Here is a 15937-nt window from a genome sequence, read left to right on the forward strand (position 1 = left end):
ATGAAATACAACTCACTTGAGAGTGTGTGCGTGCACATTAAAGTGAGATTGATCCATCCTGCTCCAGCTGCGTGGGGGTCGAGCGACGTTCCTCCTCGAGGAGCGCCAACAGGTCGGCGGCGTTTGTGCAGACTTTGGCGAGCCTTCAGTCCTAACAGTTGACACCTCGAACTGCTGGTTGGCTGGGTGGCCGACCGCTTGGCTGGCTGGCCTGCCTTCAAGGCACAGCTGCGAGCGGAGGACGCCTCGCTCTCTCTGTTTATTACAAAGGCAGACATGAGGCTTGGCTGGACCAGATTCCCGCAAAGCCCCAGAACGCTCTCCCCCGTGCAACCGTGTGATACTGACGTTTTTGATTTGACGCTAACACACTGAGTGATGGATGCGGCGACCGGATGGTGCTGACATGAAAACATTCACTCCAGTAGAGAGAATTACAGCTCGCATCCCAGCAGGGGCGTATGCCGCTTCATAGCTCACCAGGAACATCCCGGATGTCGATGCTGTTCAGTCTGGCAGAATGACTTTGATATTTTCATTTTGTTTGTCTTTCTGTGTAGCTGCCTTGTTTGGACTTGGAATGGTTTGTTGTTTCCTGTTTCTAATCAAAGGCAAACTATTAGTACAGTTAAGTCTGATTGAATCCAATTACGATGTGCTTTATAGCATTAATCATCTGAGATTAGCCATGAAAACTGGTGGAGTTTTAATTTGAAAACCGGGTGATGCATGATGTTAGACAGAAGTGGCGAGCACCTCCACCTTAAAGTTCTGAGGTCATTTACAATCCATCGAGCAGCCATGGATGGGTTGCTGATCGATGGATGGACAGATGTTCTTGTATTTAATAGGTGCGTATGCATTGACGGTTGCTCTGGAGCCCCCGCCCCTATGTCTGATGCGGTCCTGCAGTGTTGCAGGTGCCGAGTGTTCTGAGATGTTCGAACCTCACCTCCAGGCTGTACAGGTAAACCAAGAAGAGCGCACTTGTTTGTGTGTGTTTGTTTATATTTTTTTAAAACAAGGCGCAAGCCACGCACTCGGAATGCTAACGCATCTCTCAGAAGAAGTGATGCATTTTAATGTGTGGATCTGCTCTTCCATTTACAACACAAACTGGTTCAGTTACACAGCAGGAGAGGAGGAGGGACAGCAATCCGGGACTGTAATATGAATGCCAGGCCAGTAGGTGGTAATATCACTTGGTAAAGAACACAAAAAACACGTAACCGAAAGTATTTTTACAATTTAGACATTGTGCCCTGTTATCCAAGAGTTGCATTGCCTGGTTACAAAATGATCATGTCAAGTAAACAACAATTCAGTACAGTTCAGTTTCATTTGGTACACATTTTTATAGCGTTGAGTTGAACACTATATCCACCCTGGCACAATGGATAACTTTTCAGTAGCTATCACTCCTTACTTCCTGGTCGTCCACCAACAAACAGCCACTTTCTCACCCCAACTTGCAAACTGTGTCTTTTGGGGCCTCAGGAATATTACTACAGACTGACTGATTATTCAATAAACCATAATTATGCTGGTGGTCTGGATAGCTGGATGGATTAATGGATGACAAATAGACAGATCGATAAATGGATTGGTCGATAGAGAACTGACCACTTTATTTTTGTGTTACAAAAAATGCATTTAAAGAGAAATATACAGTACACAATTCCTGGTTCTTCACTATCACCAGTCACTCTCTCCCCAGATGTTGCCTTCAGCAACCTCAGGAATTTAGACTAGTACTACAAGTACAAACTGACCAAATATTCAATAAGCAGAACTCATATTAACATCAAGCCAGTCCATTTTACAACATTGTTTCTTACTTCTACTTTTTTGCCGTTCGCCCTTGAGTACCCGAGAATACACTCTAGTTTCTTTGTTCCTGAACCATACCATAGCAAAATAAACTGTACTGTACCGCTTGGTGGAAACTAAGCTTTATTATAAGTCTTGTGACTTTTCTACTGCTGATGTGAGAGTGTTTGGTTGATATTCACGGGAATCTCCTGCAAATCCTCCTCCAATCGACTGGATTCACTCACTCGGTACATCGTCTGCATTGGATTAAATCATCTTGTTCCCTTGACACTTGCGTCTTTCCCATGTTTTCGTACCTGCACTGATTCAATCTAATCTTCAGGCGTGTACGTGCAGCTATGAGAAACAGGGGACCCATCCATGTACGTGTGCAAGCATGCATGGGGATCTCCTGCCGTGTTAACACAGATAATGCTATGTAATAATGGATTTATTGCATCAACGCAATAACCCACTGCGGTTCGCATGGCGCGGGGCATCAATCAGAGGCGATTGGGCGGCGGTGTAACGCAGCGGGTTGTTTGATAAAATGATGCACAGATACGGAAAAAGTTGCAACATGAGTTGTTATTTCCACACACGGCAGCCTGATGAGGATTATTGCAGAACCATAATCCCCCGCGGACAGTGACCAACACACTGCCACGAATAGTAATTGACGCACCCCCTGAAAATGTTCATTTATTGCCTTTTATTAATAATTTGAACTGTAAATATACCACAAATTGTGATACCAAAAAAAAATGCAATATCATTTTAAAGTCACTGTAAAACATTAGCTTTAAAAATAAATGGTACAAGTGCACATGCACTGCAACATCCACTAACTTCTTCTTCTTTTCCTTTCGGCTTGTCCCGTTAGGGGTCGCCACAGCGCGTCATCCTTTTCCATGTAAGACTATCTCCTGCATCCTCCTCTCAAACACCAACTGCCCTCAGGTCTTCCCTCACGACATCCATCAACCTTCTCTTTAGTCTTCCTCTAGCTCTCTTGCCTGGCAGCTCCATCCTCATCATCCTTCTACCAATATACTCACTATTTCTCCTGCAACATTCCCTAACAACAGGCTAAATTTAGCTCCTCCCTAAAATACAAAATGTGTCTCTCAGTCAAGATCTATCACTTCACTAATTACTATACTCCATTTTGTGGCATTTTAGGGTATTTTTGGAAAGATTCCAATAAACATGAATAGATTAATCTTTCAGTGACTAGCCAAGAATACATATTGTTCCACAGAAAAAAAAACTCAAAGCAAATATATTGGGGATTACTGTAATCCCGTCAATCCAAGGCAAAATTTTGAACTAAACACCTGTGTAAAACCAAGCGACAACTAGGGGGCGCACCAAGAGCAATTCACATTCAACAGAGCCTGAAGTATTGAGGAAGAACAAGAGAAACAAAAAAAGTAACGATTGGCGTGAGAGAGAGTTCTTTATTTTGATTTTATGCATTTGCACATTTTAAAGCCTCATTAGTTAACTTTAGATATGATTTTTTTTAAACCGTTTTGTCACCTTGTTTCATATAATAGGTCTTCAGTAATATTGCTGTTTAAATATTTGTTCTCATTTTATTCCATTTATTTGATTTAATACTGTTTTTGTACATTTCAAAAGATTGTATTCATTTTTACTGCTCTTTGTTGTTCTTGCGCTACAAATTATTTTATTTTTAAAGCAAACAATAAACCAGATGATACTTTTACAGAGTATACTGGTGTATTTGTGTTATTTTTTTAGTAGGCTTGGATGATATTCAGCCTCCCCACTTCGTGAGTGGTGTGAAAGAAATAAAAAAAACAGTCTGTTCTTCTAACTGAATGTGCTACCTTGTGAGATTAAAAACCATCCATCCATCCATTTTCTATACTGCTTATCCTCACTTTGGGCAAGAAGACCTGAACTGGTCGCCAGGTAATCGCTGCTCACACATAGACAAACAACATTCACACTTACCTTCACATCTGAGGACAATTAAGAGTCCCCTATGAAACTAAAATGCAAGTTTTTGGAATGTGGGAGGAAGCCGCGGGAAACCCACGCAACCACTGTGAAGAACATACCCCTCACCGGGGTGGATTCGAATCCCCAACCTCAGAACTGTGAGGCGGCGAGACTAACCACTGCCGCCAGATTAAAAACCATACATAGGTTAAGACATGTCTGACTGAATATTGCTAAACAATACTACCAGAGCTGCACAGTTGCACTGTAACAGTAGAGGGATTATTACACCTTGACACACTTAAGACATCTCAAGGTTTTTATGCAATAAAAATCTACATGAGGATAAAAAGGCAGATAACGCTCCAAAACTCGTAAAAATCTCTGCTCCTCTCTCGTGAAAATCCGCGGAGCTGTCGTTTACGAGTCTCGTCAGTCTGCGTTGAAGGCCTCTTCCGGCCATCAACGTCCTCAACAGCTGCTCGCCGCTGCTAATCGTTGATAATGGCGAGCTGGCGGGGAAAACAAGGAGAGGCTCCCCGAGGGTCTTTCACTACCTTATACAGTCTAAATACAGTAGCACTAGATGCTAATGAGTAACTTAACAAGAATAGTATGTCTAGAACAGTGATTTCCAACCTTTATGGAGCCAAGGCACATATTTTACAATTGAAAAATCTCACGGCACACCCACAAACAAAAATGTCACAAAAAGTGGATGCATTAATTACTGTATGTACTTCCTGCCATCTAATAGAGGAGCATTTATTTGTTCTGTCCGTTACTATGCCTCACTGGAATAAATAGATGAATAAAGATACATTATTTCTTGGAAATGAATAATTTCTTGAGCAATTAAGTAAAATTTTATAATTTCCCACAGCACACTCGAAGAGCGCTCATGGCACACTAATGTGCCCCGGCACACTGGTTGGGAATCACTGGTCTAAAACAAGTAGTTTGAGTTCCTAAAAAAAAAAAAAAGAATGATATATATATATATATATATATATATATATATATATATATATACATTTTTTTTTTTTTTAGCATATTCTTTCAAAGAGGAGCAGAGGGCATTTATTTATGCAAAAAAATGCAATTATTTCATGGCATAGCCAAAAGAATTATAGTATTATAGTACAGTGGTACCCTGACTAACAAGTTCAATTTGTTCTGTGACCAAGCTCGTATAAAACATCAATTTTCCCCATTAAAATGAACTGAAATGGCAATACTCTGTTCCAGCCACCCAAAAACTATTTATTGTAAGGTGTTTTTATGAAAAAAAAAAAAAAAAAAAAAAAAACTGTATTAAAAAAAAATCATAAAACAATACAAGAATGTAAAGAAGTGAGTTTTGGCCTATTCTAGCTCTTTGCAAGTGTTTTCATTTTGTATTTGTGTGTTTGACTGTTTGTTGTATTCAATAAACAGCATTTTTTCCTTGGCGCCGTCACCTCGTGCTTGCTCATGTGGGGTTCAGTTGGTCTTTTAATAAGTGAGGAGTGTCGTCTTTGACCTGCTCCATGTGTAAAGTGCCATGAGACAACTTCAGTTGTGATTTGGGGCTATATAATGTATAAAGTTTGTAAAAATTTAATTGAATTAGCGACTTTTTTTCAACTTCATCCAAGCAGTGGCAGATCTGAATGTGGCTCATTGCTCAGATTTTAGCTCTCAACACAAACCCAGAAAAATGACCAAGAGACAAGTTTGAACTTGAAAAACTCATAAATTGGTGTATTTGTAAGTCAAGGTAGCACTGTACTACTATTACTATGACTAATTAGAAATTACAGAGTGATACGAATAACTGGAAATATTGTCTGTCATCTACAACCATAACAACCACCACCAGCAACAGTTTCGCTTTTGTTGACATCATTTTTCTTTTTACAGTTAAAGTCACGATAAAACGATTTACGCTGCCCCAGAATCAAACAAACAAACAAAAATGAAAAACGGACTAGCAAACAAAAATATGGCACAGTAAAAGTTTTCACTTTTGTATTTTGCTTTCTTTGTAATCTTTTTTGACACTTTTCCAAAATACAGTTGTAGTAGAATCCCGTTGTCTCACGCTATACTCCATTAAAAAAAAAACATGCCAATATAGCGCTCCACAATTATTTTTGACATACATATATATACATACACATTAGTTAGAGCTCTCAATGCCATGAGGCACATTTGGCCTTAATTGCGGTTTCAATAATTTATAGTCTGTAATTTTTACAAAAGCAGGTGATTGGCCCACTGCCCAACCCCAGCACCTGACATTCCTGGGCGGTCTCCCATCCAAGTACTAACCAGGACCGATCTGGCTTAGCTTCCAAGATCAGATGAGCTTGGGCAGCATGTGGGCCTCGGGTCAGCTAAATATGTTTTTTTTTTTTTTTTTAATACTGTCCTTGTGTTGTTTGAGTTACAACGAAACTTCCCCACCACGTCCCAGAATCCATCCATCCATTTTCAACACCGCTTATCCTGGTTAGGGCGAAAGGCGGCCTACACCCTGAACTGGTCGCCAGTAAGTCGCGGGGCACATATAGACACGGACAACCATTCGCACTCCCATTCATACCGTCACTGAGTGGGAACTGAACCCACGCTGCCCGGACCAAAGTCAGGCGAGTGTACCACTACACCATCAGTGACATTCGTCCCAAAATCAAAAAGGGTAAGATCTTTTCCAGTAAACAGTCCTACAACATGCAGTACATAAAGTGGGCGCTTCACTTACAAGTGTAATTGGTTCCGTAACCAAGGTTGTAACTGAATTTACTTGTGTATTTTCAAACGCAGGGTTTCTTCAGGAATTGACTCATATATGCAAGAATGTGGTATGTATCTCCTCTGAGAGTCACATTACCAGGATGTGCTCCATCATTCGTAAGGCGATAGTGAAACTGAATCTTGTTGTTTCTAAAGTAAAAAAGAAACAACAGAGTTCGAGTCCCCTAGGGGTCACGCACAACATAAACTATCAACATTCCCTTCATACCAGCGAGGCCCCCCAAAGGACACGTTGAGCCCTAAAACAAACACGACCCCGGCCCAGAGTCACGATCTTCACGGGCGCCACTGCGGCCGTTTGGTTAGGCACACACAACTTGATAAAGGGCTCAAAATATTAGAAACAGCCCTGAGTGAAACTCATTAGCAGGATGTCAATGTGTCGCTATATCTGTCCGTCCGTCTGTTCACTCTTTCGCACGCCCGTCTGGCCATCTGCAGTGCGCATGGCCACGTTTTGCGCTGCATGTTAAGCCTTTCCATTTTCTCACTGGCATGAGAGCCAAGCATCGCCGCGTTCCGATTCCAGCACGCCTTCCTTCAACGTCCCTCTTCCAACATCTCCATTGAGATGCCTGTTGTTACTCACACTCGAGCAGATGGGTTTCTATTGCAATTGCAGATTGGGTACCAATGCACATACAGTATTTCAGTTGCCTTACAGTGTAACTACAAGAGAGGGTCAACATATTGCAAACGTGATACAGTACAGCTTTGCACCACTACAAATAATAACCACAATAATACACTGTAGTGCCAAATCAATGCCAGTCTGACAGTGTCAATTAGTACGGAACATTAACATCAGATGTACTGTTTTTTAGTTAGTTAGCCCACAGATTGTAGGTTCCCCAAACCCACTGTGCCTTAAAAGTTAGAGGTCAGTGTGCACACCAAATATAATGAACGTCATTCAATCAGTCAATCAGTTTGTCAGTAAGTAAAGTTACTCTGCAACTCATTTAGTTGGTTAGTTAGTCAGCTAGTCAGACAGTTATTTGTGTTGGTTGGTTAGTTGGTCAATCAGTCAGTCAATCAGTTTCTCAGCACGTAAAGTTGATCTGCTAGTCAGTTGGTTAGTTAGTTTGTCATTTAGTCAGTCAGTCAGTCGGTCAGTTTGTAGGTCAGTTAGTCAGTTGGTCGGCTAGTTGGTTGCTTGGTTGGTTATTCAGTCGGTTGCTCTGCTATGTAGCTATTTAGTTATGCAGAAATATGCAAAGATGACATCCCCTAACCTAACGTAACAACACTACACCCTTGGTGGCGGTCTGCACGTTTCTTACTAGCTATATCTTTGTAAAGACATAACATTTGACACACATCTTCTATTGGCCCTAATGAGACTGTTGTGCGTCATATCTTATAGTGTTCTTTGGTGGCTGTGATGCACACGTGGTGATCCTTTTTTTTTTTTTTTTTACCCCCCCCCAATAAAAGAGGCGGGACGAGGGGGATGAGATGCTGGATCAAACACAAGACTCATTTGGCCTCAGCAAAAAGGAGCTCTCTTATCTCGAAAACAGCCATTTAGTGTTAATTAATCCTTTGGAGTGAAACCTCCCCCGACAACAAATTCTCTTTGGTTGTTAGGCTTTCATGCTCTAAGTGCTAGTTCTCATGGTTGTAATATAAAGCAAAAAAAACACAAAACAGAAAAATAAAAAGACAAAACCTGATTATTGTCTCTGGCACTCGTGTCATGCCAGCTGCTTTCTAAACCATTGCGCCGTCACGCTTTAAATGCAGCACGGTCTCGGGGAATTGTGGAAAACTTTTCATGTTCTTGTTGTAGCATCCAGCTCGGAGCTTGTTGGCCCCCGACAACACAATTAAGTTTCCTGGCCGCTCTTGTTTCTTTGATGTCTCAAATGTTGCACATTTGTGCCTGGGTCGACTGGACCAACATCACTGACTCGTCTTTGTCGTGAGCTGCCAGCTGAACGCCACTAAACATTTTGGCTTTTCTGCCTTTTTTGTTGTTGTTTTGTTATGCGTTGGCAATATTTACACACACACACACACGTTAACCCATTTCAACAAAACTTTGGAAATGGTTTGTGCTAGGGAAGATGTGTTTGATGGACCCAAAGATGAGGACACAAGGGGAAAACAGCAGCTCGGCACATCAGAGATGTAACAGAAGTTGAATATTGCTGTCACTGTGTATGCTTTCACAGTTTCAATCCTGGGTTCGGGTTTCAATCAAGGATTAGTTTCAAAACAGAGATGGGGTTTCGCGTTAAGATTTCAAACCTGGGTTCGGTTGAGGGAATAAGGCTCTCTACTTGAAAAGGTAGAGTGGACCCGTGCACTGAATTTTGTATCTTTAAAAAAAGAAAAAACATCTATAGAGTTAGTGTTTTAAATTAGGACTTCAAGCCAGGGTTAGGTATTTAAATTAGAGTTTCAAGCATGTGTTGGGGTTTTAAAGTGTGGTTTCAAGCCAAGTAAGGTTTTCAAATAAGGGTAAGGGTGTCTTGGGTTAGGTATTCCAAATTAGAGTTTCAGGACTGGGTGAGGGTCTCTAGTTAGGGTTTAAAAGTACGGTTGGAATCCAATGTTAGGGTTTCAAACAGAGCTTGGCGTGTGCCAGTTTAGGGCTTCAAATTAGGGTCTGAAGCCATAGTTAAGTATAGTCAATGTCTAAAACATGGGTTAAGCTCTCGTCGTAGGATTTTAAGACAGAGTTAGCGTTTGAAATTTGGGATTCCAGCCAAGATTAGGGTTTCAAATTAGGGTTTAAAGCATGCGATTAGATTTCAAGTCAGGCTTTCAAGGTTCGAAACAAAGGTTTGTTCTTCAAACTAGGGTTTCAAGCCTGGGTTAAGGTTTCAAATGCATGACAGGCTTTAAAATTATGGTTTTCGAACAAAGGTCAAGTTTTCAAGTTCAGATTTCAATACAATGCCAGTTTTTCGAGCCACGTTATAGGTAAACTAGTGGTCTCTTTTGTCGTAGAGAAGCTCAAACTTCCTCGCGGCTCTTCTCACGGGTTGTCAGGCTAACATGAGGCGACAATCTTCTGATGCCGGAGTATTCCCAGGCCTCACCACCGCTCCCAAAGCTTTTCACCTCACAATATGCTCAGCCAGACACAACAACAGCCAACACACGACAACAACAACGATAACTCTACTTGACTTCTATCAAGTGTGTGTTACAGTGAACATCAGTAAAGAAAGAAAACTCCGTATGAACTATGAATCAAAGTCATTTGTATTTTTAATAGAGCTTTAATATACCATGCCTGACCTAGCTTTGGCCTTCAAACAAATAAAAATAAATACAGCCATGGCTAAAAACATTGGTATGCCTGGGATGACTGTATTGTCTATTACATATACTTAATACTTATACTAAAAAAATCTCTCTCTCAATATTCTGGCATTTAGCATATATAAATAATGTTGGTAATCCTAATTGACCTAAAGCAGGATAATTTTATTCTGATTCCATGTCAGACAGTCAGTGGGGGAAAAAAGCATTTGTGGCTTTTTATACAAAGCCATGACTGTATCTGCTGTTCCTGCTCAGCCTCTTGGGGGCAGTGTAGTGCGATGCGTGCATGGAGCTGCATATAACAGTAAGATAAGAAAAAAAAGGTCACAATAAAACTTTCTTAAACTAGTTTTTCACAGATGAAGAAGAATATATGCCCATGAATATTATTGTGTTGTCTGTCTGTATATGTTACTACGGCATTTGTATGTAAATATTCGTTATTTGAAGGTAAATCCCTGCCATGATCTAATGCTGATGTTCGCTAGCCCGTCAATAGGGGTTTTCATTGACTGACCGCATAAGCTGGCGATTTTTAAAACGGTCTGTGTCTTGTATTTAAATATTCAATGTGAGTAATTATTTGTGTCGTGCATTAAGTTTTACCGTAAGCTCCAACTGTGGGGTTAATAAACAGCTTAAAGCACACTCAGGGAAGGCAAGAAAGGGTGCGTTCAGGGGGCATCAGGAACTTCTATACACAACCCGCGCCCCTGCACATTCATCTTTTTTCTTCGATTATAACGTTTTTATGATCGTTAGAAGCCAAAATTAAAATCATGATTACATTTCGATTAATTACCCAGCCCTAGTTTCTAGCCACGCATAAGGTTTCAAAATAACTTAAGGGTTTAAGGTTTTAAATATCCACTGTCAAATGACGATATTATACAAGGAAAGTCTGCTATTATATTCAATAGCGTATTGTAAAATATCTTCACATTTTGTGGATTGTTGTCTTCCAATCAATCAATTTTCTCACACTCACTGTATGGTGACATCGTTGGTTATTCTGCCATTCCCTCGTCTAGTATCTCATAGCCTGTCAGTGGGTGGGAAACTCCCAAGATGCATCAGCGTCATGATCAGATTAAATACAAGCGGAAATGCTATTCGGCCAATGTTAATGTCGTAACACTTAATGGGAACAAGGGCAACCTGGAGAATCCCACCGTTAAGACGCTTTTTATTTTCCAATTAAAAGTGAGAAGGTGACTTTCACTGCAACTTTGTGCCGATGAAGTACACCGACACGCTGGATATGAATTTAATTTGAAAAGCCGAGGACTGTTGTCCCCCCCAGACGCAAAATATCATCTTGTTGACAAACACCAGGAAAAGGCATCACCACCTTCGTAACAAAAAAGGTTGGAATTCATAAAAAGGAATTCAGCCAAATGATTGGAATCTATAGGCTGGCATTTAATCAAGGTTACCAAGTGACTTACGCAAAATGTCCTCTGTGACATTTTCGCTCCGTTTACAGTCAAATGAACATGATGAATTCTGAAATACCCTACCTACGGCTATAAGAGCTGCTACCTCAGCAGAAATGGTTAAATCTTGATTTAAGACTTATTTTTACACTTTGGCATTCAGTTAAACATGTAGGTCTGTTTTACTGCCACTTCTCCTCTCTTCTTGCCCCTCCTCTCCTGATTGGAGAGAGAGCTAAGTGACGATGACCGAATGCGATCCAACTCTGATACGACCTCTAAACCCGGGTATACAGCTTTTGTATCACTATTTTGGGTCTGTGTCATTCACACAGCACTAGGGTAACACACAGACTGCCTCTGATACGATTCCTATGCTACTCCCGAAGCCGGGAAATTGTTGGGTTTTCTTTATACCACTATTTTGTGTTGGTGCCATTCACATGTAATAGCAAAACCATATTGCGAAATAAGGTTATACCCAGACGGCGTCCCAATTCTCACCTGACTATTGCCCCAGAACAGCATTTCGGCTTTCGTACTACTGAACAAGTTGGGAAATTCCCATGTCCCCTTTGTACTACCATTCACTGTTCTGTCTGAATGGCACCGACATGGGAAATAGACTACCCTTACACACAGCCGGCATCCCACTTCAGCTCTGATATTACGTCTAAAGGTGGGAAATTGCCATTTCCCTGTCATTTCAGCCACAGGAAACTGTCCTCCCCTTACATTCATATAATCTGAAACAGCACCAATACTACCTCCAAAGCCAGGAAATTTCCAGGTCGCCTTTGTCTCCCTTTTCTGTCTTTGTGCCAGCTGTTTACACAGACGGGCAACATGAGAAAAAGCCAGACAGGTAGTGCAAAAGGGAAACTTAGAATGGAGGAAGCAAATGTAGAATTCAGTCTTTGGTTCATTCGACAAACAAAAAGAGGTTAGCTGACAGGCTTTCCACTGGGACTTGTCTGTGGGGGAGTTCAGGTACCTAGCGCAAATGTTGATGTGTTGCAGCCCGCGCTTTGACGAGTGGACTGGGAAAGATCGGAGTGAGTGTTTCTGACGGGCTTGACGCTCCCCGGGGACAAATTTACTTTCTGCATAACGGCAGCCATGCAGTGTCTGTCTGCTTGCCTACATTCTTTCTGTCTTTTTTCCTTCCAGCGGACCGTCTCGTTACCTCGTCACCCAAAGGTCAGCCAAATGTTGGACCAGCCAGGCCGGGATGGTCTCATCCCAGACGTTTTGTCAGCCGCAAAGCAACCTGGGTGCAATTAGTCACTCTAATTGACCCGTGAAAGGTCCGCGAACCAGTTGAGGTTCCCGATCCGTACTTTTTTAGAGGTGCTGACATGCAGGATGTGCATGCAAAGTGTTAAATATAGTCCCTCGCCCTGGGAGCCGCTCCAGTGAAAACATTCCTTAGGAAGCAAAGTCTCATTTTGTCAAAGTCTGCTTCAGGAGCCAAAGTGGGTCATGGGCAGATACTGTCCAGTTGTTCCTGAGAAGTTGGCGCTGGTACCTGATATGTTTTAGGATCCGGGCGTTTGGCGCGTCACTGGGAAATACAGTACACCGTCTACCAACCAAGCTGGGCAAACGCAGTGACTGTTTTCTTTAGGGAAGAAACCTGGGGGTTTTCGAGAATACGTCCATATTTTTGGTTTCCTTAGACACAACATTTTGTGAACCCCAAACCACGTTTTTGTTTTTATAGAACAGAGTTGGTCACAAGTGCTGTCACCACAAATGTGGCATGGCCAGGGAGTTTCAGGTGTTCAACTTCACGCTCTCCTTCCACACCTGCGGCGTTATACCTTAGTTTCACCTCGAACGCTACACGGGAAGCCGACAGATTCACCAGTCAACAACCCCCCAATCCTGGATCGCTGCCTTATACACAGAACAGCAGGCTGTGAATTGGCTGAAGGTAGAGTGCATTTATTCACTCACTCACCAACGTGCACGTTTACACAGTTGCTGCGACGTTGCACATTCAGATAATTACAGTTACGGAAAAAAGTATTACACCACCCGTGTTTCGTGTTCATTTTTAATGCCTGGTAAAACTAAATGTAGATTTGTTTGGACAATTAAAATGACAACCAAAATAGCTCATAAGAGTTTAAGAGCTGATATCTAGCTATTTTCTACACTTTTCTTAATAATTACCAAAATCACTGAGAACACAATTAAGCTTAGGAAACAGCTGCACTTTGTCCCACCACTCTGTAAAGTTTCAAGGCTAAACTGACGTTCTAACGGACTAACGAAGTCAACTAAAGTAACTAAACAGTCATTTATTCGTAACCTCCTGGTTAATCAATGTCACATGCTGGCCAACCCTGACTGCAGGAGGGTCGTAAACACGCAGCCGTTTTAGGAATGCGTCTCGAGGAATATTCCGTGCGACTACGAAATATATCGAGTGTGTTACTTTCGCACATTGTCCGAATATGTTGACATTGACATATTTCACTGGAACCGTAAGTGAGGAAGCACTTTAGCGTCTGGAATGCTTGCAAGGAAAAATGGAACACGTCTTTCTTCCACCCATTCTGATGCGTGTGCGCAGTCACATATGGAGCTCATTATGTCGCGGACAGAGCCTCTTTGAGCATCCAATGGCGGCTCATCCGTCTCTTGCTCTCATCTCATTTTACCGATTGATGTGTTGTTGATTACTGGATACGAGGAAGTGTGTCCAATTATGTTGTAATGTAAAAAAAAGTTACAAAAAAAGAAGACACACTATCCAATTTCTACTCTTGATCCTGCCCATATTCCTTTGTCTTGGGATTTTAAGACAGCCTTTACCCATCCTTTCATTTTCTTCTCATTTCTTTGCCATTTTCCATCTCTCCTGGGAGACGTCAGACCGCGATGCCGGCTGTATTTAAAAGCCATTTCAAAAGCGAGGCCACAAAAAATCTTCAATTTCAGTCTTTTATCCACACGCGGGTGCCAAAGTGTCCACGCGACGTTTGGGGGAAGTGAAATAAGTGCAGTGGAACCTGCAAAAGTCAAACACAATTTGTGTGCCGTGACATGGGTTGACTTCCAAGCTATTTTCATTTGAAATTTTCCCATAAGAAATACTGTAAAATTAATGTATTCCCTATCACAAAACCTCATGTAAGTGTCTTAACTGTCATACAAGTGTGAGGAGATACACTAAATACTTTAGTATTGTATATTAAAACTAAAATGAAGACAGACTACTCATGTCCTTGGAAGGCGAGAGACAGACTCAGAATGGCGAGGGAACATGGAGGTTGCAGAGTGATACATTCACTTTGTGGGGATTTATAGCTACTGCTGGAATTAATAGATGTGTTGAAGTGTATAATAATAACAATACTAATAATAACAATAATACATACATTTGAGCCAGGATACACTTTGATGAGTTAATTTATGGTAAAGCTGTCCACATTGCAATTTTTTTGTCAGAATAATAACTACAAAATATCCCAAAAAAATACTAAATACTTCTTAATGCTTCACTATACACTCAAAGAAGATTTTGGGATTAGAACATTAGTTTTAATTAATAAACTACTGACAACATAACTCCCAAATTCCAAATATAAATATTGTCATTATTTATTGTTAGCATTTATTTACATTAAATTTTGTTAGTAAACGAAAAAGTCCAAATGCAAAAGAAGGTCTAGTGTTTTTTGGTGTCTTAATTTTTTATCCAAAGCTCGACATTAATAATACTTTTAAAAAAACTATATATGAGCGTGAATAAAAAGTTATGTAGTATGGAGAGAGAGAGAGAGAGAGAGAGAGAGAGAGAGAGAGGTTTAGCGTATTTGAGGATGTATAACATTATTACTAAAGCAAGATCTTCACTCCCAAACAGTACAAACCTCTACACTACAATATAGCAGTTCTAATAACATGACAAAAGCATAAATACTTGAAATAAAAAATAAAATACATCGTACTCACCAGAGATGCGTATTATTGATAGTCAAACTCCATAAATCCTTTGCTCTTCGTAGCTTATAGTTGTGTTGTGTTGTGTTGGCTAGTCAACGCTAGCTAGCTAGCGGTCACAACTAGCAAGTTGCTGCTGCTCGCGAGTGAAAGTGAAGCGAATATGAACGTTTTTCGGCGTTGAAACAGGCCAGACGTCCTGTCCAGTTTTCCTTGAAAAGTCCGCTTTGAAAATGAATTTGTAATACTGTCCGATATTCGTCCGTCTTTAAGGCACCTGCGTGAATCCCAAAGAATCCCATTGACGTCGAGGCAGGACATCGTCAGGTGAAGGATCTGAGCAACCAATCAGAGGACGGGAAAATGCAACCAATCGGATTTGATAGTACAAAAAAAATATGTAATAGAAGCTGTGCAGTCAAGAGACACTTTGATTTAAAAACAAAAGAGTGTTGGATAAATTAACACATATGATTATCTAGTGTTATATATTTTGTATTATATTATAATAAATATTCCTCTTAATTAATGAATAATATAGTAAAAATGTAAGGCATTTGTAAATTTAGGTCAGAGCTTCTGTTAGTGTTTAGGCCAGCAGATAAGACTTAGAAGGCCTTCCTATTATGGTAAAATAAATATAATGTATGTGTCATTTTTATGTAATTGATATTTGATCAAATTGT

General features: G+C 40.8%; 1 long non-coding RNA gene across 1 annotated transcript in view; it reads right to left on the minus strand.

The window, feature by feature from the left end:
- The window catches only part of LOC133410047 (uncharacterized), a 31029-nt gene extending 15477 nt beyond the window's left edge, over nucleotides 1–15552 (minus strand). Inside the window, exons 1-2 of the long non-coding RNA XR_009769489.1 lie at nucleotides 15264–15552; nucleotides 17–255 (exon numbers count right to left, since the gene is read on the minus strand). This is a non-coding gene — a long non-coding RNA (uncharacterized LOC133410047). The remainder of the gene's footprint in view (nucleotides 1–16; nucleotides 256–15263) is intronic.
- Between the last annotated feature and the right edge of the window lie 385 nt (nucleotides 15553–15937).

The sequence above is a fragment of the Phycodurus eques genome, chromosome 11, assembly GCF_024500275.1.
Source record: "Phycodurus eques isolate BA_2022a chromosome 11, UOR_Pequ_1.1, whole genome shotgun sequence".
NCBI classification, from domain to species: Eukaryota; Metazoa; Chordata; class Actinopteri; order Syngnathiformes; family Syngnathidae; genus Phycodurus; species Phycodurus eques.